This window comes from Triturus cristatus, chromosome 6 (assembly GCF_964204655.1).
Source record: "Triturus cristatus chromosome 6, aTriCri1.1, whole genome shotgun sequence".
Classification (NCBI taxonomy): Eukaryota; Metazoa; Chordata; class Amphibia; order Caudata; family Salamandridae; genus Triturus; species Triturus cristatus.
Window position 1 is genome coordinate 583,149,909 of NC_140589.1, and position 25,611 is coordinate 583,175,519.

Genomic DNA, 25,611 nt, shown 5'->3' on the forward strand with positions numbered 1-25,611 from the left:
AGTCTCGTCATGGAGCACGGTCGCGCTGTGCCCATGACGAGACTATCTCGTCATGAACCCCACCCACTAATGTAACGCCCGGCACAGAAGGGGGAAAGGGCGTGGCACAGAAGGGGTTAAAAAACCTTGCAAATTCACTGAAAAAACCATAGGTTTCACACATGTTATAGTTAGCTGGACATTTCACTCGTAAAAAACCAATGAAATTCCCCCGTTATAGTTAGTTCAGCTAACTATAACTCGCGCGCCCGCAATCCACTGCTGATGATGTCACATATTACATCACTGATGACATGGTCAGTGACATCACTCATGACATCACTGATGACATCTCAAATGACATCACTGATGACATCACTGATGACGTCATCCATGTGATAAATTACCACATCTTCTCACACCCTAATATAACCTTTGATACACCAACTCAAAATTTAAGAGTTCCATTCTCAAAACCATACATACTGCAATACCAATAACTACATAGCCACTTATTAACTCTTAGGTCTACATACACCTCCACTCATTCACCTGTACAGTCACTCATACTTACAGTCACAACATACAAAACTATCATATGCATTTATACACCTATATAGACACTTACACACTACCAATCATCCATAGAGGTACTCTCACACCTACTCAGTCATGCAAATAATCACACTCCCATTTACTCACCTATGTGGTTATACACACTCAAGTTCACTTACTCATAAAAATAGTATCAAATTTTTACGCTCTTATAGAATGATTGATGCAAGCACACACTCATCCATACAGTCACTCTCACAATCACACACTCTCACATCTACCCACTTATATACTCTTACACGCACATATACTGCCTTTCACATATGTAGTTAGTCACAAATGTACCACTGAGATATACATTCAATCCCTAACACACCCATACATACACTCACTCAACCATACAGTCCATCACAGATGCACTCTTAAAACCATGCACCCATAGAATCACCCACTCACACATCTATGCATAGAGTCACACACACCCTACCCACACAAACACTCAGGAACCCATACAGATACTCAGACAAGCAATCAATAACTCATATAGACACTCATATAGGTATTCACAAAACCATGCAGCCACTTATACACCAACATACAGACATTTACACAGTTTAGTCACTAGTCTGCAGTAAGATACATTTAATGACTCACTTATAGAGTTAGTTACGCACCACAGAAAATCATCCATTTACACACTTGTACACCCACTCATTCTTCAACAGGCCTTTGCCTATATATATTAAACATTTATTTTATTTTTATTTTCTTAGAACTTATAATGCGCAACAGCTACCCACAGTGGGTTTCCCGGCGCCAGGGATAGACTCAAGAAGAAAAGAGAACACAATACTATGTCAAAAACCAACTAAAGCAGCAAATAAGGCTATAGAAAAAGCAGAGTCTTAAGTTTTTTTCGGAAACCGAATAAATTGGCCTCCAATTTAAGGGCAGTAGGCAGTGTGTTCCAAAATTTGGGGCCTAAATGGGAAAAAGACCGACCACCCATTTTTACAAGTTTACATCTTGGGACAACAAAAACGCCATTTGCAGAGGATCGCAAAATGCGATTGGGTTTGTAGGTCTGGACAAGACTCTTTAGATATTTTGGGGCCGAGCCTTGTTTAATCTTAAAAAGGTAACAAAGAGCTTTAAATTTTATGCGGCTAGGGATTCTCAACCAATGCAAATCGCGAAGGGCCTGTGCAGCTGAGGATCTCCGTGGTAGCTTACAAAGAAGTCGTGCCGCCGAGTTTTGCACCACCTGAAGTTTATTCAAGGTAAAGGTGTCGGCACCAAAATAGAGAACGTTTCCGTAGTCAAGGCGGGACATAACGAACGCCTGTACAACGGTTCTCGGAGTAGAGTGAGGGAGCATCCACAAAATTTTCTGGAGCCATTTTAAGATGGCAAAACAAATAGAGGCAACCTTGATAGCTTGCTGTCTCATAGATAACTTATCGTCTATGAGAAAGCCAAGGTTACGAACTACAGAGACCGGTTGTGGAAGGGGTCCCATATCACTTGGCCAGTGCTGAGGGCCCCACAACTCTTTATTCTTTCCCAAAATTACGACCTCAGTCTTGTCGCCATTCAGCTTAAGTAGATGCATTTGCATCCACTCGGCAACACGCGATAATCCGTTCTTCAAGACAGATACACTGTTGCCTTCACTGCTGGAAAGAGAAAAGACAATCTGAGTGTCATCGGCGTATGAAAAAATTGTCAACCCTGCGTCCTCTACGATGGTGGCCAGGGGTCTAACATAGATATTAAATAGCAAAGGGCTAAGTATAGACCCCTGGGGAACGCCATGCGCCGATGAACAGATGGCTGAAGCGGCCTTCGCCGAAAAGACCTGGAAAGTGCGCTCACTCAGAAATGAGGCAATCCAGGCAAGCGCAGCGCCATCTACTCCCAGGGACCGGAGAGAGTTTAGGAGGATAGAATGGGACACGGTATCGAAGGCAGCACTCAAATCCAAGAGGATGAGTGCAGATGTTTCCCCTCGATCAATACCGTGCCGCAACCTCTCCGTAACCCCAAGGAGAGCGGTCTCAGTGGAATAGTGTGCTCGGAAGCCAGATTGGGAAGGATGTAAAAATTCCGAACTTTCCACTAGTTGATTTAACTGAGAGTTGACATGTCTTTCCAGCACCTTTGAAAAGAAAGGCAACAAGGATATGGGTCTAAAATTGGACAGGTTGGAGGTGTCCGCACCTGCCTTCTTTAGGAGAGGGACAACCATTGCATGCTTCCATTCTAGTAACACGTGAGACTCAATCAAAGAAGCATTGAGAAGTCTCATGAGAACCCGCCGGGGTTCAAGGTCCAGTAACTTAAGAACTTTCACTGGTATTAGGTCGCGAGGAGATCCAGATCTAACGCTGTTCAGGCAAGAGAGGAAGGAGGTGTCATCAAACAGTTGCCAGTTGGTGACCTTCACCAAAGGGGAAGGTAGATCAGGCACAGCCGATTGCCCCAGATGAAATTCAATTGCTGTCGAGGGAGAGCTCATAGAATCATATATGCGCTCAACCTTGGCAATAAAGAACTCGGCAATGGCTTTACATTGATCTTCCTCCAAAGCTGGGGGGGTCGGGACAGTGTCTGCTCCTGTTAGCTTTTTTACAACAGAGAAAAGAGTGCGTGGGCAATTCTGAGCCTGCGTCACTGTACTCACAGTGTAAGCAGCCCTGGCTATTTTACATTGGGTATGATACCCCTTCAGGGCTTCTTTGTATACAGCTTTTCGAGGAGCGGAGTAGGAATGCCTCCATTTCCTTTCAAGTGCCTTACATTTAGCTCTTAGGATCTTCAAATCATCCGAGAACCAAGGTGCAGGGGGATGATGTAATCTAGAGCGTTTAGGTGTTGGAGGCAGTAAAGTGGTTATAGCACTAGTAAACCAGTGAGACACTGCCATGTTAAGCTCTGAAACAGAAGCATTAGTATCGGGGCAAGTATTGGAGAGGTACTGATTGAACTCAACAATATCAAGTTTTCCCCACTGATTAATAAGTTCATCCTTTCCACTGCTACCCTTAACTGGGCTCTTAAAAAGGGACAGGGAAAAATGAACTGCAAAATGGTCAGACCACTCCAACGGACGGGCAGTTTGAGAGCAATCAAAGTGTAAATTAGAAAGAACAGGGTCCAGCAAGTGACCAGCAGAATGAGTGGGCCCAGAGTTCTGTAGTGATAAATTCAGAACTTCAAGATCATTTAAAAAATGCATACTAAGAGTACAACAAGGGTCTTCAAGATGCAGATTGAGGTCACCTAAAATGGTAAAATTTGCCGCTTTAAGGAGCAAGGGAGCTATATAGTCGGCGAAGGACGACGTCCATGTACTCGCTTTGCCAGGGGGACGATAGATCAAAAGACCCGAGAAAGTAAATTGAGGATTAATTGCCAATTTAAATAAAGCAGCTTCGCAACCAGGTAGGAGAAAGGCTTCAAGCTTACACACGTAGCAAGATTTACAAATTATAGCAATGCCCCCTCCTATTCCGGAGACTCTGTCTTGCCTTACTATGACATAGTTATTAGGGACAGCAATAGCAACATCCGGGCCAGAACTATCCTGAAGCCACGTTTCCGTAAGAAATATTGCATCCGGCCTCTCATCGATAATAAAATCATGTATATGATATTTATGTTTCGAAAGAGACCTACAATTAATATTCCAAAATTGGAGTGGAGGACAAGTGAGTGGGGTTTTAGCAGCTCGCCTCCTCCCACGAGTTCGAGTATGAGTCGGAGCTTTACATCTAGTCATTTTGCAAGTGTAGAAGTTACAACCGGGACATTTGAAATTATGAATCGGTAAGACGCAGGGAATACAGTTGGCAAGAGTGGAGGGTCGCATGTTTTTTAAGGCCTCACCTGTATATGAGCGAATTCCTGCGAGTACATGGCAAGCTGCCATGTTTTATTTACGGAGAATGGCCCCTGGACCCGTACAGACGCGGACGGGCGCAGACGGGCTAAACTCTGGCGTGAACTCCGGCTGAAATCCGGCGTCCCGATGCGCGTATCCGCTGCGCGTTGGTGTGGCTTCCTTTTGTAGTGGTCTAGTGTCCTTGCGACCCTAGACCGCTGCAAACACACTACAGCCACCGAACGTGATTCCCCACCTAAGATGGCCGCCAAACTCGAGTCAGGGCAAAGGACCCGCGAAACGCGGTGAATTAACAATTTAACTATGCAGGTAAGCTGAGGTGAGTGCAAGTCTGCGGGCAGCACATTTAAAACCAGGGGAAAAACAAATTAAATACAAAATAAAATATCTAACAGGATTTTTTAAAAGTAGCACAAAATGCGCTAAAATGCTCAACTGACATAAATAGTCAGAGCGCTGCTAAAAAGATTTGCTGGCAGTAAGGCATAGATGCGTCTTCAAATGTCAAGACTGAGTGCAGGATTTGCCTGCCTTTTGTAGTGGTCTAGTATCCTTGCGACCCTAGACCGCTGCAAACACACTATAGCCACCGAACGTGATTCCCCACCCAAGATGGCTGCCAAACTCGAGTCAGGGCAAAGGACCCGCGAAACGCGGTGAATTAACAATTTAACTATGCAGGTAAGCTGAGGTGAGTGCAAGTCTGCGGGCAGCACATTTAAAACCAGGGGAAAAACAAATTAAATACAAAATAAAATATCTAACAAGATTTTTTAAAAGTAGCACAAAATGCGCTAAAATGCTCAACTGACATAAATAGTCAGAGCGCTGCTAAAAAGATTTGCTGGCAGTAAGGCATAGATGCGTCTTCAAATGTCAAGACCGAGTGCAGGATTAGCCTGCCTTTTGTAGTGGTCTAGTGTCCTTGCGACCCTAGACCGCTGCAAACACACTATAGCCACCGAACGTGATTCCCCACCTAAGATGGCTGCCAAACTCGAGTCAGGGCAAAGGACCCGCGAAACGCGGTGAATTAACAATTTAACTATGCAGGTAAGCTGAGGCGAGTGCAAGTCTGCGGGCAGCACATTTAAAACCAGGGGAAAAACAAATTAAATACAAAATAAAATATCTAACAGGATTTTTTAAAAGTAGCACAAAATGCGCTAAAATGCTCAACTGACATAAATAGTCAGAGCGCTGCTAAAAAGATTTGCTGGCAGTAAGGCATAGATGCGTCTTCAAATGTCAAGTCCGAGTGCAGGATTTGCCTGCCTTTTGTAGTGGTCTAGTGTCCTTGCGACCCTAGACCGCTGCAAACACACTACAGCCACCGAACGTGATTCCCCACCTAAGATGGCCGCCAAACTCGAGTCAGGGCAAAGGACCTGCGAAACGCGGTGAATTAAAAATTTAACTATGCAGGTAAACTGAGGTGAGTGCAAGTCTGAGGGCAGCACATTTAAAACCAGGGGAAAAACAAATTAAATACAAAATAAAATATCTAACAGGATTTTTTAAAAGTAGCACAAAATGCGCTAAAATGCTCAACTGACATAAATAGTCAGAGCGCTGCTAAAAAGATTTGCTGGCAGTAAGGCATAGATGCGTCTTCAAATGTCAAGACCGAGTGCAGGATTTGCCTGCCTTTTGTAGTGGTCTAGTGTCCTTGCGACCCTAGACCGCTGCAAACACACTACAGCCACCGAACGTGATTCCCCACCTAAGATGGCCGCCAAACTCGAGTCAGGGCAAAGGACCCGCGAAACGCGGTGAATTAACAATTTAACTATGCAGGTAAGCTGAGTGCAAGTCTGCGGGCAGCACATTTAAAACCAGGGGAAAAACAAATTAAATACAAAATAAAATATCTAACAGGATTTTTTAAAAGTAGCACAAAATGCGCTAAAATGCTCAACTGACATAAATAGTCAGAGCGCTGCTAAAAAGATTTGCTGGCAGTAAGGCATAGATGCGTCTTCAAATGTCAAGACCGAGTGCAGGATTTGCCTGCCTTTTGTAGTGGTCTAGTGTCCTTGCGACCCTAGACCGCTGCAAACACACTACAGCCACCGAACGTGATTACCCAAATAAGATGGCCGCCAAACTCGAGTCAGGGCAAAGGACCCGCGAGACGCGGTGAATTAACAATTTAACTATGCAGGTAAGCTGAGGTGAGTGCAAGTCTGCGGGCAGCACATTTAAAACCAGGGGAAAAACAAATTAAATACAAAATAAAATATCTAACAGGATTTTTTAAAAGTAGCACAAAATGCGCTAAAATGCTCAACTGACATAAATAGTCAGAGCGCTGCTAAAAAGATTTGCTGGCAGTAAGGCATAGATGCGTCTTCAAATTTCAAGACCGAGTGCAGGATTTGCCTGCCTTTTGTAGTGGTCTAGTGTCCTTGCGACCCTAGACCGCTGCAAACACACTACAGCCACCGAACGTGATTCCCCACCTAAGATGGCCGCCAAACTCGAGTCAGGGCAAAGGACCCGCGAAACGCGGTGAATTAACAATTTAACTATGCAGGTAAGCTGAGGTGAGTGCAAGTCTGCGGGCAGCACATTTAAAACCAGGGGAAAAACAAATTAAATACAAAATAAAATATCTAACAGGATTTTTTAAAAGTAGCACAAAATGCGCTAAAATGCTCAACTGACATAAATAGTCAGAGCGCTGCTAAAAAGATTTGCTGGCAGTAAGGCATAGATGCGTCTTCAAATGTCAAGACCGAGTGCAGGATTTGCCTGCCTTTTGTAGTGGTCTAGTGTCCTTGCGACCCTAGACCGCTGCAAACACACTATAGCCACCGAACGTGATTCCCCACCTAAGATGGCTGCCAAACTCGAGTCAGGGCAAAGGACCCGCGAAACGCGGTGAATTAACAATTTAACTATGCAGGTAAGCTGAGGTGAGTGCAAGTCTGCGGGCAGCACATTTAAAACCAGGGGAAAAACAAATTAAATACAAAATAAAATATCTAACAAGATTTTTTAAAAGTAGCACAAAATGCGCTAAAATGCTCAACTGACATAAATAGTCAGAGCGCTGCTAAAAAGATTTGCTGGCAGTAAGGCATAGATGCGTCTTCAAATGTCAAGACCGAGTGCAGGATTAGCCTGCCTTTTGTAGTGGTCTAGTGTCCTTGCGACCCTAGACCGCTGCAAACACACTACAGCCACCGAACGTGATTCCCCACCTAAGATGGCCGCCAAACTCGAGTCAGGGCAAAGGACCTGCGAAACGCGGTGAATTAACAATTTAACTATGCAGGTAAGCTGAGGTGAGTGCAAGTCTGCGGGAAGCACATTTAAAACCAGGGGAAAAACAAATTAAATACAAAATAAAATATCTAACAGGATTTTTTAAAAGTAGCATAAAATGCGCTAAAATGCTCAACTGACATAAATAGTCAGAGCGCTGCTAAAAAGATTTGCTGGCAGTAAGGCATAGATGCGTCTTCAAATGTCAAGACCGAGTGCAGGATTTGCCTGCCTTTTGTAGTGGTCTAGTGTCCTTGCGACCCTAGACCGCTGCAAACACACTATAGCCACCGAACGTGATTCCCCACCTAAGATGGCTGCCAAACTCGAGTCAGGGCAAAGGACCCGCGAAACGCGGTGAATTAACAATTTAACTATGCAGGTAAGCTGAGGCGAGTGCAAGTCTGCGGGCAGCACATTTAAAACCAGGGGAAAAACAAATTAAATACAAAATAAAATATCTAACAGGATTTTTTAAAAGTAGCACAAAATGCGCTAAAATGCTCAACTGACATAAATAGTCAGAGCGCTGCTAAAAAGATTTGCTGGCAGTAAGGCATAGATGCGTCTTCAAATGTCAAGTCCGAGTGCAGGATTTGCCTGCCTTTTGTAGTGGTCTAGTGTCCTTGCGACCCTAGACCGCTGCAAACACACTACAGCCACCGAACGTGATTCCCCAACTAAGATGGCCGCCAAACTCGAGTCAGGGCAAAGGACCTGCGAAACGCGGTGAATTAAAAATTTAACTATGCAGGTAAACTGAGGTGAGTGCAAGTCTGAGGGCAGCACATTTAAAACCAGGGGAAAAACAAATTAAATACAAAATAAAATATCTAACAGGATTTTTTAAAAGTAGCACAAAATGCGCTAAAATGCTCAACTGACATAAATAGTCAGAGCGCTGCTAAAAAGATTTGCTGGCAGTAAGGCAAAGATGCGTCTTCAAATGTCAAGACCGAGTGCAGGATTTGCCTGCCTTTTGTAGTGGTCTAGTGTCCTTGCGACCCTAGACCGCTGCAAACACACTACAGCCACCGAACGTGATTCCCCACCTAAGATGGCCGCCAAACTCGAGTCAGGGCAAAGGACCCGCGAAACGCGGTGAATTAACAATTTAACTATGCAGGTAAGCTGAGTGCAAGTCTGCGGGCAGCACATTTAAAACCAGGGGAAAAACAAATTAAATACAAAATAAAATATCTAACAGGATTTTTTAAAAGTAGCACAAAATGCGCTAAAATGCTCAACTGACATAAATAGTCAGAGCGCTGCTAAAAAGATTTGCTGGCAGTAAGGCATAGATGCGTCTTCAAATGTCAAGACCGAGTGCAGGATTTGCCTGCCTTTTGTAGTGGTCTAGTGTCCTTGCGACCCTAGACCGCTGCAAACACACTACAGCCACCGAACGTGATTACCCAAATAAGATGGCCGCCAAACTCGAGTCAGGGCAAAGGACCCGCGAGACGCGGTGAATTAACAATTTAACTATGCAGGTAAGCTGAGGTGAGTGCAAGTCTGCGGGCAGCACATTTAAAACCAGGGGAAAAACAAATTAAATACAAAATAAAATATCTAACAGGATTTTTTAAAAGTAGCACAAAATGCGCTAAAATGCTCAACTGACATAAATAGTCAGAGCGCTGCTAAAAAGATTTGCTGGCAGTAAGGCATAGATGCGTCTTCAAATTTCAAGACCGAGTGCAGGATTTGCCTGCCTTTTGTAGTGGTCTAGTGTCCTTGCGACCCTAGACCGCTGCAAACACACTACAGCCACCGAACATGATTCCCCACCTAAGATGGCCGCCAAACTCGAGTCAGGGCAAAGGACCCGCGAAACGCGGTGAATTAACAATTTAACTATGCAGGTAAACTGAGGTGAGTGCAAGTCTGCGGGCAGCACATTTAAAACCAGGGGAAAAACAAATTAAATACAAAATAAAATATCTAACAGGATTTTTTAAAAGTAGCACAAAATGCGCTAAAATGCTCAACTGACATAAATAGTCAGAGCGCTGCTAAAAAGATTTGCTGGCAGTAAGGCATAGATGCGTCTTCAAATGTCAAGACCAAGTGCAGGATTTGCCTGCCTTTTGTAGTGGTCTAGTGTCCTTGCGACCCTAGACCGCTGCAAACACACTACAGCCACCGAACGTGATTCCCCAACTAAGATGGCCGCCAAACTCGAGTCAGGGCAAAGGACCTGCGAAACGCGGTGAATTAACAATTTAACTATGCAGGTAAGCTGAGGTGAGTGCAAGTCTGCGGGCAGCAGATTTAAAACCAGGAGAAAAACTAATTAAATACAAAATAAAATATCTAACAGGATTTTTTAAAAGTAGCACAAAATGCGCTAAAATGCTCAACTGACATAAATAGTCAGAGCGCTGCTAAAAAGATTTGCTGGCAGTAAGGCATAGATGCGTCTTCAAATGTCAAGACCGAGTGCAGGATTTGCCTGCCTTTTGTAGTGGTCTAGTGTCCTTGCGACCCTAGACCGCTGCAAACACACTACAGCCACCGAACGTGATTACCCAAATAAGATGGCCGCCAAACTCGAGTCAGGGCAAAGGACCCGCGAGACGCGGTGAATTAACAATTTAACTATGCAGGTAAGCTGAGGTGAGTGCAAGTCTGCGGGCAGCACATTTAAAACCAGGGGAAAAACAAATTAAATACAAAATAAAATATCTAACAGGATTTTTTAAAAGTAGCACAAAATGCGCTAAAATGCTCAACTGACATAAATAGTCAGAGCGCTGCTAAAAAGATTTGCTGGCAGTAAGGCATAGATGCGTCTTCAAATTTCAAGACCGAGTGCAGGATTTGCCTGCCTTTTGTAGTGGTCTAGTGTCCTTGCGACCCTAGACCGCTGCAAACACACTACAGCCACCGAACGTGATTCCCCACCTAAGATGGCCGCCAAACTCGAGTCAGGGCAAAGGACCCGCGAAACGCGGTGAATTAACAATTTAACTATGCAGGTAAGCTGAGGTGAGTGCAAGTCTGCGGGCAGCACATTTAAAACCAGGGGAAAAACAAATTAAATACAAAATAAAATATCTAACAGGATTTTTTAAAAGTAGCACAAAATGCGCTAAAATGCTCAACTGACATAAATAGTCAGAGCGCTGCTAAAAAGATTTGCTGGCAGTAAGGCATAGATGCGTCTTCAAATGTCAAGACCGAGTGCAGGATTTGCCTGCCTTTTGTAGTGGTCTAGTGTCCTTGCGACCCTAGACCGCTGCAAACACACTATAGCCACCGAACGTGATTCCCCACCTAAGATGGCTGCCAAACTCGAGTCAGGGCAAAGGACCCGCGAAACGCGGTGAATTAACAATTTAACTATGCAGGTAAGCTGAGGTGAGTGCAAGTCTGCGGGCAGCACATTTAAAACCAGGGGAAAAACAAATTAAATACAAAATAAAATATCTAACAAGATTTTTTAAAAGTAGCACAAAATGCGCTAAAATGCTCAACTGACATAAATAGTCAGAGCGCTGCTAAAAAGATTTGCTGGCAGTAAGGCATAGATGCGTCTTCAAATGTCAAGACCGAGTGCAGGATTAGCCTGCCTTTTGTAGTGGTCTAGTGTCCTTGCGACCCTAGACCGCTGCAAACACACTACAGCCACCGAACGTGATTCCCCACCTAAGATGGCCGCCAAACTCGAGTCAGGGCAAAGGACCTGCGAAACGCGGTGAATTAACAATTTAACTATGCAGGTAAGCTGAGGTGAGTGCAAGTCTGCGGGAAGCACATTTAAAACCAGGGGAAAAACAAATTAAATACAAAATAAAATATCTAACAGGATTTTTTAAAAGTAGCATAAAATGCGCTAAAATGCTCAACTGACATAAATAGTCAGAGCGCTGCTAAAAAGATTTGCTGGCAGTAAGGCATAGATGCGTCTTCAAATGTCAAGACCGAGTGCAGGATTTGCCTGCCTTTTGTAGTGGTCTAGTGTCCTTGCGACCCTAGACCGCTGCAAACACACTATAGCCACCGAACGTGATTCCCCACCTAAGATGGCTGCCAAACTCGAGTCAGGGCAAAGGACCCGCGAAACGCGGTGAATTAACAATTTAACTATGCAGGTAAGCTGAGGCGAGTGCAAGTCTGCGGGCAGCACATTTAAAACCAGGGGAAAAACAAATTAAATACAAAATAAAATATCTAACAGGATTTTTTAAAAGTAGCACAAAATGCGCTAAAATGCTCAACTGACATAAATAGTCAGAGCGCTGCTAAAAAGATTTGCTGGCAGTAAGGCATAGATGCGTCTTCAAATGTCAAGTCCGAGTGCAGGATTTGCCTGCCTTTTGTAGTGGTCTAGTGTCCTTGCGACCCTAGACCGCTGCAAACACACTACAGCCACCGAACGTGATTCCCCAACTAAGATGGCCGCCAAACTCGAGTCAGGGCAAAGGACCTGCGAAACGCGGTGAATTAAAAATTTAACTATGCAGGTAAACTGAGGTGAGTGCAAGTCTGAGGGCAGCACATTTAAAACCAGGGGAAAAACAAATTAAATACAAAATAAAATATCTAACAGGATTTTTTAAAAGTAGCACAAAATGCGCTAAAATGCTCAACTGACATAAATAGTCAGAGCGCTGCTAAAAAGATTTGCTGGCAGTAAGGCATAGATGCGTCTTCAAATGTCAAGACCGAGTGCAGGATTTGCCTGCCTTTTGTAGTGGTCTAGTGTCCTTGCGACCCTAGACCGCTGCAAACACACTACAGCCACCGAACGTGATTCCCCACCTAAGATGGCCGCCAAACTCGAGTCAGGGCAAAGGACCCGCGAAACGCGGTGAATTAACAATTTAACTATGCAGGTAAGCTGAGTGCAAGTCTGCGGGCAGCACATTTAAAACCAGGGGAAAAACAAATTAAATACAAAATAAAATATCTAACAGGATTTTTTAAAAGTAGCACAAAATGCGCTAAAATGCTCAACTGACATAAATAGTCAGAGCGCTGCTAAAAAGATTTGCTGGCAGTAAGGCATAGATGCGTCTTCAAATGTCAAGACCGAGTGCAGGATTTGCCTGCCTTTTGTAGTGGTCTAGTGTCCTTGCGACCCTAGACCGCTGCAAACACACTACAGCCACCGAACGTGATTACCCAAATAAGATGGCCGCCAAACTCGAGTCAGGGCAAAGGACCCGCGAGACGCGGTGAATTAACAATTTAACTATGCAGGTAAGCTGAGGTGAGTGCAAGTCTGCGGGCAGCACATTTAAAACCAGGGGAAAAACAAATTAAATACAAAATAAAATATCTAACAGGATTTTTTAAAAGTAGCACAAAATGCGCTAAAATGCTCAACTGACATAAATAGTCAGAGCGCTGCTAAAAAGATTTGCTGGCAGTAAGGCATAGATGCGTCTTCAAATTTCAAGACCGAGTGCAGGATTTGCCTGCCTTTTGTAGTGGTCTAGTGTCCTTGCGACCCTAGACCGCTGCAAACACACTACAGCCACCGAACATGATTCCCCACCTAAGATGGCCGCCAAACTCGAGTCAGGGCAAAGGACCCGCGAAACGCGGTGAATTAACAATTTAACTATGCAGGTAAACTGAGGTGAGTGCAAGTCTGCGGGCAGCACATTTAAAACCAGGGGAAAAACAAATTAAATACAAAATAAAATATCTAACAGGATTTTTTAAAAGTAGCACAAAATGCGCTAAAATGCTCAACTGACATAAATAGTCAGAGCGCTGCTAAAATGATTTGCTGGCAGTAAGGCATAGATGCGTCTTCAAATGTCAAGACCGAGTGCAGGATTTGCCTGCCTTTTGTAGTGGTCTAGTGTCCTTGCGACCCTAGACCGCTGCAAACACACTACAGCCACCGAACGAGATTCCCCATCTAAGATGGCCGCCAAACTCGAGTCAGGGCAAAGGACCCGCGAAACGCGGTGAATTAACAATTTAACTATGCAGGTAAACTGAGGTGAGTGCAAGTCTGCGGGCAGCACATTTAAAACCAGGGGAAAAACAAATTAAATACAAAATAAAATATCTAACAGGATTTTTTAAAAGTAGCACAAAATGCGCTAAAATGCTCAACTGACATAAATAGTCAGAGCGCTGCTAAAAAGATTTGCTGGCAGTAAGGCATAGATGCGTCTTCAAATGTCAAGACCGAGTGCAGGATTTGCCTGCCTTTTGTAGTGGTCTAGTGTCCTTGCGACCCTAGACCGCTGCAAACACACTACAGCCACCGAACGTCATTCCCCACCTAAGATGGCCGCCAAACTCGAGTCAGGGCAAAGGACCCGCGAAACGCGGTGAATTAACAATTTAACTATGCAGGTAAGCTGAGGTGAGTGCAAGTCTGCGGGCAGCACATTTAAAACCAGGGGAAAAACAAATTAAATACAAAATAAAATATCTAACAGGATTTTTTAAAAGTAGCACAAAATGCGCTAAAATGCTCAACTGACATAAATAGTCAAAGCACTGCTAAAAAGATTTGCTGGCAGTAAGGCATAGATGCGTCTTCAAATGTCAAGAAAAACATATTAAAATTGTTAAGAAACACATACTCAATGGATGATGTCATCAGTGATGTCATTTGAGATGTCATCCGTGATGTCATGAGTGATGTCACTGACCATGTCATGAGAGATGTAATATGTGACGTCATCAGCAGTGGATTGCGGGCGCGCGAGTTATAGTTACCTGAACTAACTATAACGGGGGAATTTCATTGGTTTTTTACGAGTGAAATGTCCAGCTAACTATAACATGTGTGAAACCTATGGTTTTTTCAGTGAATATATATATTACCTACTGGCGGTCGCCAGTAGGTAGTTATAGTTAGGTCCCCTTTTCCATAGGAAATCCGCAACATTCTATTTTGAATAACTTTGGCGCCGGTCGATGAATCCTCGCGAATTTCTCAAAAAAGGTGGGGCGCTACGCTCCGCTCCTACCCTGAAAGTCTCGGGGGGATTCGTCAAGCGGGGGCTGAGATAAAAGGGGGGTCCCAAAACGCGTTTTTCCCATGCATTTTTCCATAGGACCTTTAGACAGAGCTACAGCCCGAACGGCTGAACAGAATTACTAGAAATTTGGCAGAGAGGTAGTCCCTATGTCAAGGAAGTGCCTTTTGTAGGTTTGGTGTAAATCTGTTCAGTAGATTCTGAGAAAATAGCCTTTAAATCAATATATATATCTGAGCCCGCTTACGGTACGCTTACCGTACGCTTACCGTACGCGTACGGTGGCGTGCGCGAGCGCGATTCTGATTGGCTTTTAGATCTTAGTAAACATTCGAATCGGCCGAAACCAGGAAGCGGCGTCCGCCATTTTGTCTCTCGCACTGAGTGATATTTAGCAAACATGATGCCCAAAAACATGTTACGGGGCTGTTTTGACAACTCCCTCCCACATAGTCATGTTGAGGGAGTCCCCAAACATCCCCCAAGAGCAAAAACGGTTTTATTTTTTTTTCGGCAATTTCGCCGAGTACGCTTACCGTACGCTTACCGTAAGCGTACGGTAAAAAATAGAAATAAAAAAAACACTATCCACACTTACCCCACCCCCTGTGCTTTTGGTGGCCGTAGGCCACCAAATGTACAGGGCTTATTAAAGTTGATAAAAACCGTGCACGGAACGCACTGCGTTAAGTGGGCGCGCACGCCTCGAATGGCGTAAAGTAACTTAGCATTTAAAAAACCGTACAAATTCACTGAAAAAACCATAGGTTTCACACACGTTATAGTTAGAAATTAGCATTTAAAAAACCTTGCAAATTCACTGAAAAAACCATAGGTTTCACACATGTTATAGTTAGCGGAAATTTTACTGATAAAAAACCAATGAAATTGCCCCGTTATAGTTAGTGCTGGCAACTATAACTCACGCGACCGCAATCTTCTGCTGATGACATATGTGTCTTTATAAAAAAAAATATTTGTAATATATGTATAGCTAAAAATGTATGGAAGAAGACATGGGCAAATAAGTGTCTAAATACAGTATTAGCATCAGCAGAGGATTGCGGTCGCGTGAGTTATAGTTGCCAGCACTAACTATAACGGGGCAATTTCATTGGTTTTTTATCAGTAAAATTTCCGCTAACTATAACATGTGTGAAACCTATGGTTTTTTCAGTGAATATATATATATATATATATATGTATATATATATATATCATGATTTTAAATTGGTCTGGCAAAGGCTGAATGCAAAATAAAAATTTTAAATGTATTTCTATGATACAGTATATGAGACACTGTCTTCTAGGGCACTATTAATTTTAAGGAAGGTACAGGCTCCACAATTCCCGTTCTTGGCATACCTGAAAGTGGACAAAGCAACATTCAGCAGAATAAAGCATGCTTTACATGAAAAGTTCTTCTTTAAGTTATTTGTGACATGTCTATCTATGTATATTGATAGAAAAGGACAAAGCACCAGCTAAGGTAGTTTATTTGTACGGAATGAAATAGAGAAACAAATATTTCCGGCTCAAAAGTGGCAAGCGATAATAGAAAGAGATAGAAGCTCTCATATAATGACAACAGCAACTGCACACCGGATTACAGGCACTTGACTCAGTTTTGAAAAATGCTGTATGGATAGAGAGCGAAGCCATCATTCAATTCCAACCAAGTGACCCGTAAATCAGACCACCTGATGGCAGAGTAATAGAATCTTATTGCAAACCGGATAACATTTGAATTATCAGTTTCAACATTGGGCGTGACGAGAGGGCACCACATCCCTTACCGAGCATGACTGAAGCTGACAGGCATTTATTTTAGCGTAATAAGACAGATTTTGCCTCTCAAAACATCTCTACTACAGCATCTATACATAGTACCGTTTCTGGATTAATATTCTTGCACGGTGTGCCGATTTGGCCTTAGCAACTGCACAGTTTTATCTATTTTTGCACGCGTAGGTAATAGGTACATTTAAAACGTTTTTTTTTTTTAAGTACAATAAAATATGCTACTTTTTGGGAGGAAGTGCACGTATAATCAGGCAAAATGCCACTACTCATAGAATGAGAGAAGTGAAAGTGGACTGACCCACTATGTATATGTATACCATATACATATGGTTTGAATGTTTTAGCGATGGTCGAGAACTTCAGTTTTGATGCATATAAATTCGGTTGCCATTATCGGTGCCACGGTTTTTGAATTTTTGATTTGGGTCCTTTCAAAGTTATCCTCCCTAACAAACACAATTCCATCCTTCCATCCAATACTGATCCGGCAAATAGATGACCACGTTTCAGCATCCAAGTTTGACGTAGTCCATTAACTACCCATTACAAATGTTTTCATTAATCAATTTAAACATTCATGTATGCACTCATTTGATCTCTCCCCATTTACGCTCCTCTTTCACACAGGGATTACTTATTTGTAAGTAGTGTTTATGTGGCAAATGACTGCTGTATTAATACAGCAGGCACGCTAAAGAGATACTGTGCAAAGCCAGCATGAGCAACTAAGAGTCATTATTGAAGCACGCAATCATTTGAGCAGTGCGAAGTAAAATATATGTTGCCTACTAGCCAGGTTTAGCCAGAGCTTTAAGAAACTGCAATGCAAAACATTTCTATTAGTCTGTAGCTACATGCCAACTATGAGGCTGTCAGGCCAGCTACTGGTGGAGGCAATCAAGAATCCTAGAAAGTGAAGTAGCAAAACATACTGAACAGTTGGAACCCAAAGAAATAGTTCTGGGTTTGTGAGGAAAAGACATGGGTGCTTAATTCGAGGTATACATAAAGCCCAACTGTCAGCTACACCCAGTCATGTGACCGAGAGACAGGCTGCAGGCACCAAGTGGCTAAGGCAGAAAAATGGCAACTTTCTAAAAGTTCAAAACATAAACCGGGGAATGGGCCCTTAATTAGTCAGTAAGGCTGGGCCACTACAAATACTACCAAAATACCATAACGCCAATGCAGACTATAAAACTCCGAACCTCCCTTTTTTGTTCACGGTCACTTTATTTAATAACAGCGATCCTTTTTAATCACTTCTTTTTATCTTTGCAAACATTTAAACACAATAGTCATAAAAACAATATACATTGAAATACACAAAACATATAAACATCTCCACATTACATCACTTTGTCACCCACCCCATACAATAAAAATCAATTAAAAAAACAAAAAGACAAATCATTACAAAACCACATACATTTAAAAATCAAATAATGTTACAAAAAACCTTAACAAAACGAACATTATTTACTAAATCCAACAGTTCAGAATTTTGTATACCAAGAGGAATTTTGTTTTGTTTTGTACTACTTCTAACCAATCAATTCCTCATAAATGGGCAAACTCAACCGCCCAGTGCCAAGCTGATTAGGAACAAGGGAGTGGCCCAGTAGTTCATCAGTCATCCAGCTGCGTTACACCACTCACTACTCTCAGCACTTTTGGTTGAGAATGCGTCAATGTGTTTCGAACCAATCACATTTAAAGGTTCTCATCAAAACTCAGAACTGACGTTAACTGAAAATAATAATAGCGACATAAATCTCTCAAATAGGGAGGGTGGGCAGAATCATAAAAAACATTGTTAACATCATCAATCATCCTAATGTACCTCATGGCTGTTGCATACATAACCCAAAAGCCCTCATGGTCTATGCCTCTTGATGCACCAAATCAAGCTGCGAATCACCAACTAAAGTCTTGATGAGAAAATATTTTCTCTTAGGCTACAAATTTCAGAACTGTTGGTTTTAGTAATTAATGTTGGTTTTGTTAAGATTGTTTTAAATGTACTTGATTTTTAAATGTATATGATTTTATAGTGATTTGTCTTTTTATTTTTTTTATTGTTTTGTGTTGTGTGGGGTGGGTGACAATGTGATGTAATGTAGAGATGTTTACATTATATGTTTTGTGTATTTCAATATATACTGTGCTTATGACTACTGTGTTTAAATTATTTCAAAGAAAAAAAGAAGGGATTAAAAAGGACCACAGTTATTAAATAAAGTGACCATGAACAAAATTGAGATTTGGAGTTTTAGGGCCTTATGTAGGTAAATTACATTTACCGATTCTTAAATACCGAATTTTACCGATTCGGTATTTATGAATCGGTAAATGTAATGTAGGTAAAAAAATACCGATTCGGTAAGTGTCGGTATTTTAGAATCGGTATTTACCGATTCGGTAATGGTTACCTGTATCTCATTGATTCCTATGGGCCAGGAGGCCCATAGGAATCAATGGGAAGCCAGTTACCATTACCAAATCGGTAAATACCGAATCAGTAATGGGGGGAGCTCAATCAAGGGTGGCAGGGTGTCACATTGACACCCTGTTGCACCCCTGATTCCTGCATGTGTGCACATGTGGCACACATACATGCCCTGAGGGCATGTGTGTCTGCCACATTGCACACATCTAAGGGCCACAAAATGCATTTACTGAGTCATTCGTCATTTACCACCAACTTTCAGTTGGTGGTAAATAACGAATCCCCACACCCACCACACACTCCCCCTACATCTCATTTCTGTATTCGGTATTTACCGATTCGGTAAATTACCGAATACAGAAATGATCCCCCTACATATCAAAAGCCTAAATACCGGTCGGTAACGGTATAATTACCGAAAATCGGCTATTACCGACCGGTATTGGGCTACCTACATATAGCCCTTAGAGTCTGCATTGTTGTTTTGGTATTTTGGTAGTAACTTTCTAAAAGTGGCATTTTCAAAATTCTAATTTAAAATCTAACTTTACCATAAGTTCGGATTTTTTATTACAATTTCCAAAGACACCAAACATGAACTGGTTACCTGTTCCCATTTGAAAATGACAGCTTATTAAATGTAATAAGGCAACTCCAATATTATCTTATGGAAGAGGTAGGCCTTGCAGTAGTTAAAAATAAATGTAAAGGTTTTTTACTACTAGGACATGATCAACTTAAAAGTTCATGTCCTACTTTTTAACCTCATTGCACCCTGCCCTCTGGGCTGTCCAGAGCCTACCAGAGGGGTGACTTATATGTATTAAAAAGAAGGCTTGGTTGTGGCAAAAGGTTTATTTTGGCAGGTTGAAACGGCAATTTATAACTGCACAAAGGCTGCAATGGCAGGCCTGAAAAATGTGTGAAGTGCTACTTTAGCCAGTGCTAACATGTTTTAACGAGACAGCACAAGCACTTTAGTTCTTAATAGCAGTGGTAAAGTGTGCAGAGTCCTAAAGCCAGCACAAACAAAGTCAGCAAACAGGAGGGTGGAAGGCAAAAAGTTAGGGGGTACACCCGCAAAGGATGCCATGTCTAAAATGTGTCCCCCTAGCAGAAAGTGGGGAGAACTACTAAGCCCCTGGGTTGTTGACTTTACTAAGGCGAAAAAACCTGGAGAAATCATTAGCATGGTCTGTTGCAAGGCCGTGATCCATTGTAAAGTCCATTCCTCGTAGGGAGACGAACAACTTCAAAACGTTTGGGACTCTCATTGGCATTAGCCATCTGAGGGGTCAGTGGTCTGTCTGAACCAGGACTCGAGAACGAAACAGATATGGTCTCAGCTTCTTCTGTGCCCAGACCACTTGAAAGGCTTCCCTTTCTATTGCACTCCACCTCTGTTCCCTGGAAATTAACCTCCTACTGATAAGGGCTACACGTTGATCCAAGACCTCTTCGTTTAGCTGTGAGAGCACGGCCCCTAAACCATGCTCTGAGGCGTCCGTCTGGACAATTAATTCTTTGGATAAGCACTGGTGTAGTGCACATGGCTTCCTTCAGGGTAGCCAAAGAGTTCTGGCATGCCTCTGTCCAGATCACCTGTCTGAGTCGCTTCTTTTGGAGTCAGCTCTGTCAAGGGTGCAACAATGGTGCCATACCCCATGCCAAATCTGTTCTGTAATAACCAGTGAGGCCTAAGAAGGCTCTCACTACTGGCTGGATCTTGGGGGTTTCCCAAGCCATAATGGTTGCCATCTTGGCCTGGAGAGGATGCATCTTGCCTCTCTCATTTAGTGTCCCAAGTAGGACACTGAACGCTGCCCTATCTGGCACTTACTGACCTTGATAGTCGGGCCTACTTTCTGCAGAGCCTGAAGCACTTCCCTGAGGTGGCACAGGTGGTTCTCTCAGCTAGAACTGAAGTTCACAATATTGTCTAGGTAGGCAGTACATTAGTTCTCCAATCCAGCCAGGACGTGGTTGATCAACTTCTGGAAGATAGCAGGGGCGTTCTTTAACCGAAATGGCATCACCCGAAACTGGAAGTGCCCTTCTGAGGTAGAGAGAGCGGACCTTACTTTGGACCCCCTTGGGTAGGGCAATCTGCCAACACCCAGACTTTAAACCATTTGTGCTGAGGTAATTGGCTGCTCCCAGCTGATCTATGAGCTCATCAGCTCTGAGGAAGGGGTGTGTGTCAGTCTTGGTAACTGCATTGAGCTACCAGTAATCCACACAGAACCTAGGCTAGGGATGGTACCTGGAGGAGCAGCCTTAGGGGCCAGCATCACTGGGCTGGACCAAGGGATGTTTGAGAGGTCATTAACCCCTAACTCCAGCCTCTTGGAGACCTCCTCCTCATCAGCCAGTTTGTAGATTTTACTCTTTACAAGCATGCTGTCCCCAGTATCAATATCATGAATACACCATGCAGTGAGTCCTGGAATAGGGCAAAAGAGGGAGGCAAACTGCCCCAACAGCTGGTGGCAGTCAATCTGTTGATCTAGGGTCAGGGTTAGGGGAGGGACTGACACCCTCCACTGACCCATCCTGGTCCTTCGAAGAAAGGAGGTCAGAGAGACGTTCACTCTCCTACACCCCATCATGCGCAATCAGGTGCATGGTTACTTTAGACACCTTGAAGTGGTGTTTGAGAAAACTGACAAGCAAAACCCTTTAAGCGTTCCTGGGAGACTTGAGGTCCACCAGGTAGGTGAACTTACTCTAGCGTTCTTTCACCTCATAGGGCTTAGACCAGCAGTCCTGCAGGGCCCTTTGCTCCACAGGCTCCTTCATCCACTGTTTTTCACCAGGCTGAAACTTGACCAGAGTGGCCGTGTGGTCATACCACCATTTTATGAGCTTCTGGCGGACTTCTAGGTTCTCTTGGCCATTATCCCAGAAATTCTCGGTACAGAGTGCCAGCCTGTAGCTGACCACATCCTGGACGGCCTTCCTGGAAGCTTACTCAGATCCCTCCTTTACCAGTCTGAGAGGTCCTCTCACAAGGTGCACATAGAGAAGTTCAAAGGGGTTGAAGACAACCCCCTTCTGTGGTACCTTTCTAGGCAAACAAAAGACATGGCAAGTGGACGTCCTTTTTTCACCTCAAGGGCTCTGACAAGCCCAGGATCATACCTTTGAGGGTCTTGTTGAATCTCTCAACAATCCTGTAAGTTTGGGGGTGATAAGGAGAGGAAAACTTGTAGGTTACGCAACACTCCTTCCATATGGGGTTCATCTACATCGACTTGGAAGTTGGTGCCACAGTCAGATACCATCTCTTTGAGGAACCCCATACAGCTCCCCGTTTGTGTTGTAGCCACTGCGGGAGCAGTCACAGTACGCTGAGGTATAGTCTCCGGGTACTGAGTGGCATGGTCCACCATTACCAAAATGAACTTGTTGCCAAGGGCTGTCTTGGGGTCCAAAGGCTCAGTAATATTGATGGCCATCCATTAAATGGGAATGTCAATGACAGGGAATGGCAAACACAAGGAGATGATGGACAGAGCACTGAAACTTTTCAGACACTCACCCCCAGTTACAGATCTGGGTTGAGTCCATATAGTTCTTTAGCTAACTTCACTGCCTCAGTTCAGCCCCAGCTATATGCAAATAAGTCTTGACCCTGTGCCTCATGGGAACAATCCAGCCCGAACTGCCAAGCCAGGTATTTCCTGGACCGGAAACAAGCATCTTGGGACGGGATCCAGGGTAACACCACTCATCATCCAGGCTGGGGAGCTGCTGACATGCAGCTCCCCGTGTGAAAAAGCAATATCGTTTGGATTTTGAAAGAGAGAGCAGGTTTCCCTGCTCTCTCTTTCTAAATCCTAACGAAGTTTGCTATGGGAGGGTGGGAGACTCCCGCCCTCTCATAGCAAACAACAGTGTCCTGGGGTGGGCACCCCAGGACACTGTAGGAGCCAGCCCTGGAGGGTGGCGGTCCCCAGGGCCCTCGAGGGCTCCAGGAGGGGGGCCACGCAGCCCCCCTCCCTCAATTAAGGTTATCAACATTTTGCCCCTGGGATCTGGCCCACCCGGGGGCTAATTATTAACAAAGCTCAGAAGCCCGCGCTTCGGGGTATTTTTTTTTTCCGGCCGGATCAGCGCACCCTGCGCGCATTTCGCCATTTAAAAAAATAAATAAATAAATAAAAAGGGGGAGCCCCAGGGTGTCCTTCTGGGAGCCCCTAAGCAACACTAGAGGGTCAGAGCATTTCTACCCTGCCCCCCTTTACATCTTTCACACACTTATTTCCCTTACTTAATCAGCCTCGCTTCTACCGAGGCACAAAATGGCTGCCAACAGTTCCTAGTTTCGAATGTAGACAGACACTTGACAGCCAATTAGCATTCAGCGCATGATCGGGAGGGTGCGCGGTCGGTTCGCAGAGTGTGCGCTTAGGGTGCGGGGAGGGTGCGCGGATCCTCCGAGGCCATAGATATATCTATCTTTTTAACTCTAATTTTCTCAGGAACTACTGAACGGATCTACGCCATTTATGCAAAAGGCACGAGTCAGAACTGAAGACTACCTCTTTGCCAAATTTGGTGTAATTCCGTTCAGCAGTTCGGGCTGTAGCTGCGTCAACGGGTCCTATGGGAAATTGCATGGGGAAAACGCGTTTTGGGACCCCCCTTTTTTCTCAGCCCCCGCTTGACGAATTTTTAATCCAAGACATTCCTACAGGTGAATCACCAGGAAAGAGAGAAATCTGATCTGTGTGATTAACTGAAAACGTTTTTTAATGTCACATTTTTGTGAGTTTGCAGGTATTACAGTCTTTGTAATGGAGGAGCCAACAATGTGGCTTAGTCATTTTTTTCCTGTCAAAACAAAACGAGCCAACATAGATAGTGAATAAGATAATCCTGAATGCATTACCTTTCTCATTCACAAAAGCACTTCTAGTGATTACACAATACAGAACTTTTTTTGTTTTTAAATCTTTTTTGTCCATATGGAATGAGGTCCCACCTCTCGTATTTACCATTGCCTCTGTTGCTTAAAAAAACCCAGCTTTGATCCCCTTTTTCTTAGCATAGTCACTCTTTTCTAGTTTGGTATGCTCAGTTTCTTTTTGCATTTGTCAGTTTTTCATTTTGGTAATGTCCTTCTCTGTGTGTGTCCTGCCATTTTCCCTACAGCGATCAATGCATCAGTTTTTATTTGCTCGCTGGGTCCATGTGCCTCATGTTGTATAGTTCCTTTTCCTTTTCTACTGTATATATGTCCCCCAAACGTGCCTTTTCCCTGGTATGCTTGTCATTTTACTTCAGAAGCTCCACCATACCCCCGTCCCGGACTTTGCCGCAGCCAGACCCCTCCCGCAGCACCTCCGGAGGTCCCGCCCCAACGCCCCGCATCGCGGCGCTGCTGAGAGCCGGACCTGCCTGCAGGAGCTGCCGACGACCGCCTGTTCGTGGCCCCGCATCGTCCAAAGCTCCGGACAGGTATTTTGTGCCCATCGCACCCAAGAGTGCGCACCGCGGATCCGAGGGTCCGTCTCATTGAAAAGATTCGTATTTCACCTCGACCCCCCCCCCCCCAGGGGGCCGCCCGCGAAATACGCGCTGCACAAGCAGTATTGCGTGCATTCTAAAAACGTTATTTGATGGTCTTGTACTTAAAGCCTGCACAGAATCTATATTTTCATAAAGCCTACGTATTTTTATAAAAACTGGACTGGTGTCCCTCTGTGGTGCAACTGATATGTTTCCTGTGTGTATGCCCTCAAATGCTTAACTGTATAACGCCTGGGGATTAGCCTTGTCTGCTCGCGCCACGCAACCTTGAGGGTGAGCAGGGGTTATTCTTAGGGGTAATCCTACGCCCTGACTAGAGGTGAAGGGTCCCTGATTGTCGCTGGTACCTACCAACGCCAACCAGGGGTTCCCATTTCTAACACAAGGCTCTGCTGAAGTTCTGCTTTCTTACCCAACTGCTCTCTAGGGAGGAAGTTCCAGCCAGTCCAAAAGGTCAAGCACTGCTACTGACAGCATGAAAAGAGATTACGCCCCGCTGTACTGGTCACCAAGAGACAAAGAATGCTGTCGAAAATTCAATGTATCCATGCGATTTTTCACAATCATGAGCTAGGCTCCCTGTAGCCGGGAAACAGCCTTTACTACGACAGTCAAACAACACGCTGCAGTTACAATGCAGCCGTTACGACGAATGTGTCTTTACCAAACATTCCTTTACTATGCATGTTGTTACAACGACATACCTTCGCGAAAGCTCCGTTGGACTTTAGAGTTAAACACTTTCCCTACTATTGCGCAGACTGGAGTTGGAACAGTAAATTATTCTGCTTCAAATCCAGCGCTTCCCCTAAAGCATGTTGTTGAAACGATATGCGTGGTAAATATGCATTCATTGTAAAAACTGCAGAGTAATGGCATGGGTGGTAAAGGCATGCGTTGTTCTGACATTCAACCCCCGTAGCCCATACCAGTGTCAGATATGGCCTGCCTGAGAGATCAACCCGTGCAAGATGAGATGATGATGGCTTAGCCTGGGGAGGATGCCACTTTTTTACAACTATGTCTTACTTCTGTACATTTCTTTATTCTTCCTTAGATATAGGACCTGGTTGGCTAGCCAGCTAACCAGATTTGGGGAACCGTGTGACTACTCTGAGCGCCATGTGTTCTTGCGCTGTTGCACCTCTCAAGGCATACAT

General features: G+C 44.0%; 1 protein-coding gene across 2 annotated transcripts in view; it reads right to left on the reverse strand.

Moving 5' to 3' along the window:
- Positions 1–25,611, reverse strand: part of UBE3D (ubiquitin protein ligase E3D) — a 1,075,540-nt gene that overhangs the window by 929,719 nt on the left and 120,210 nt on the right. The window lies entirely within an intron of this gene.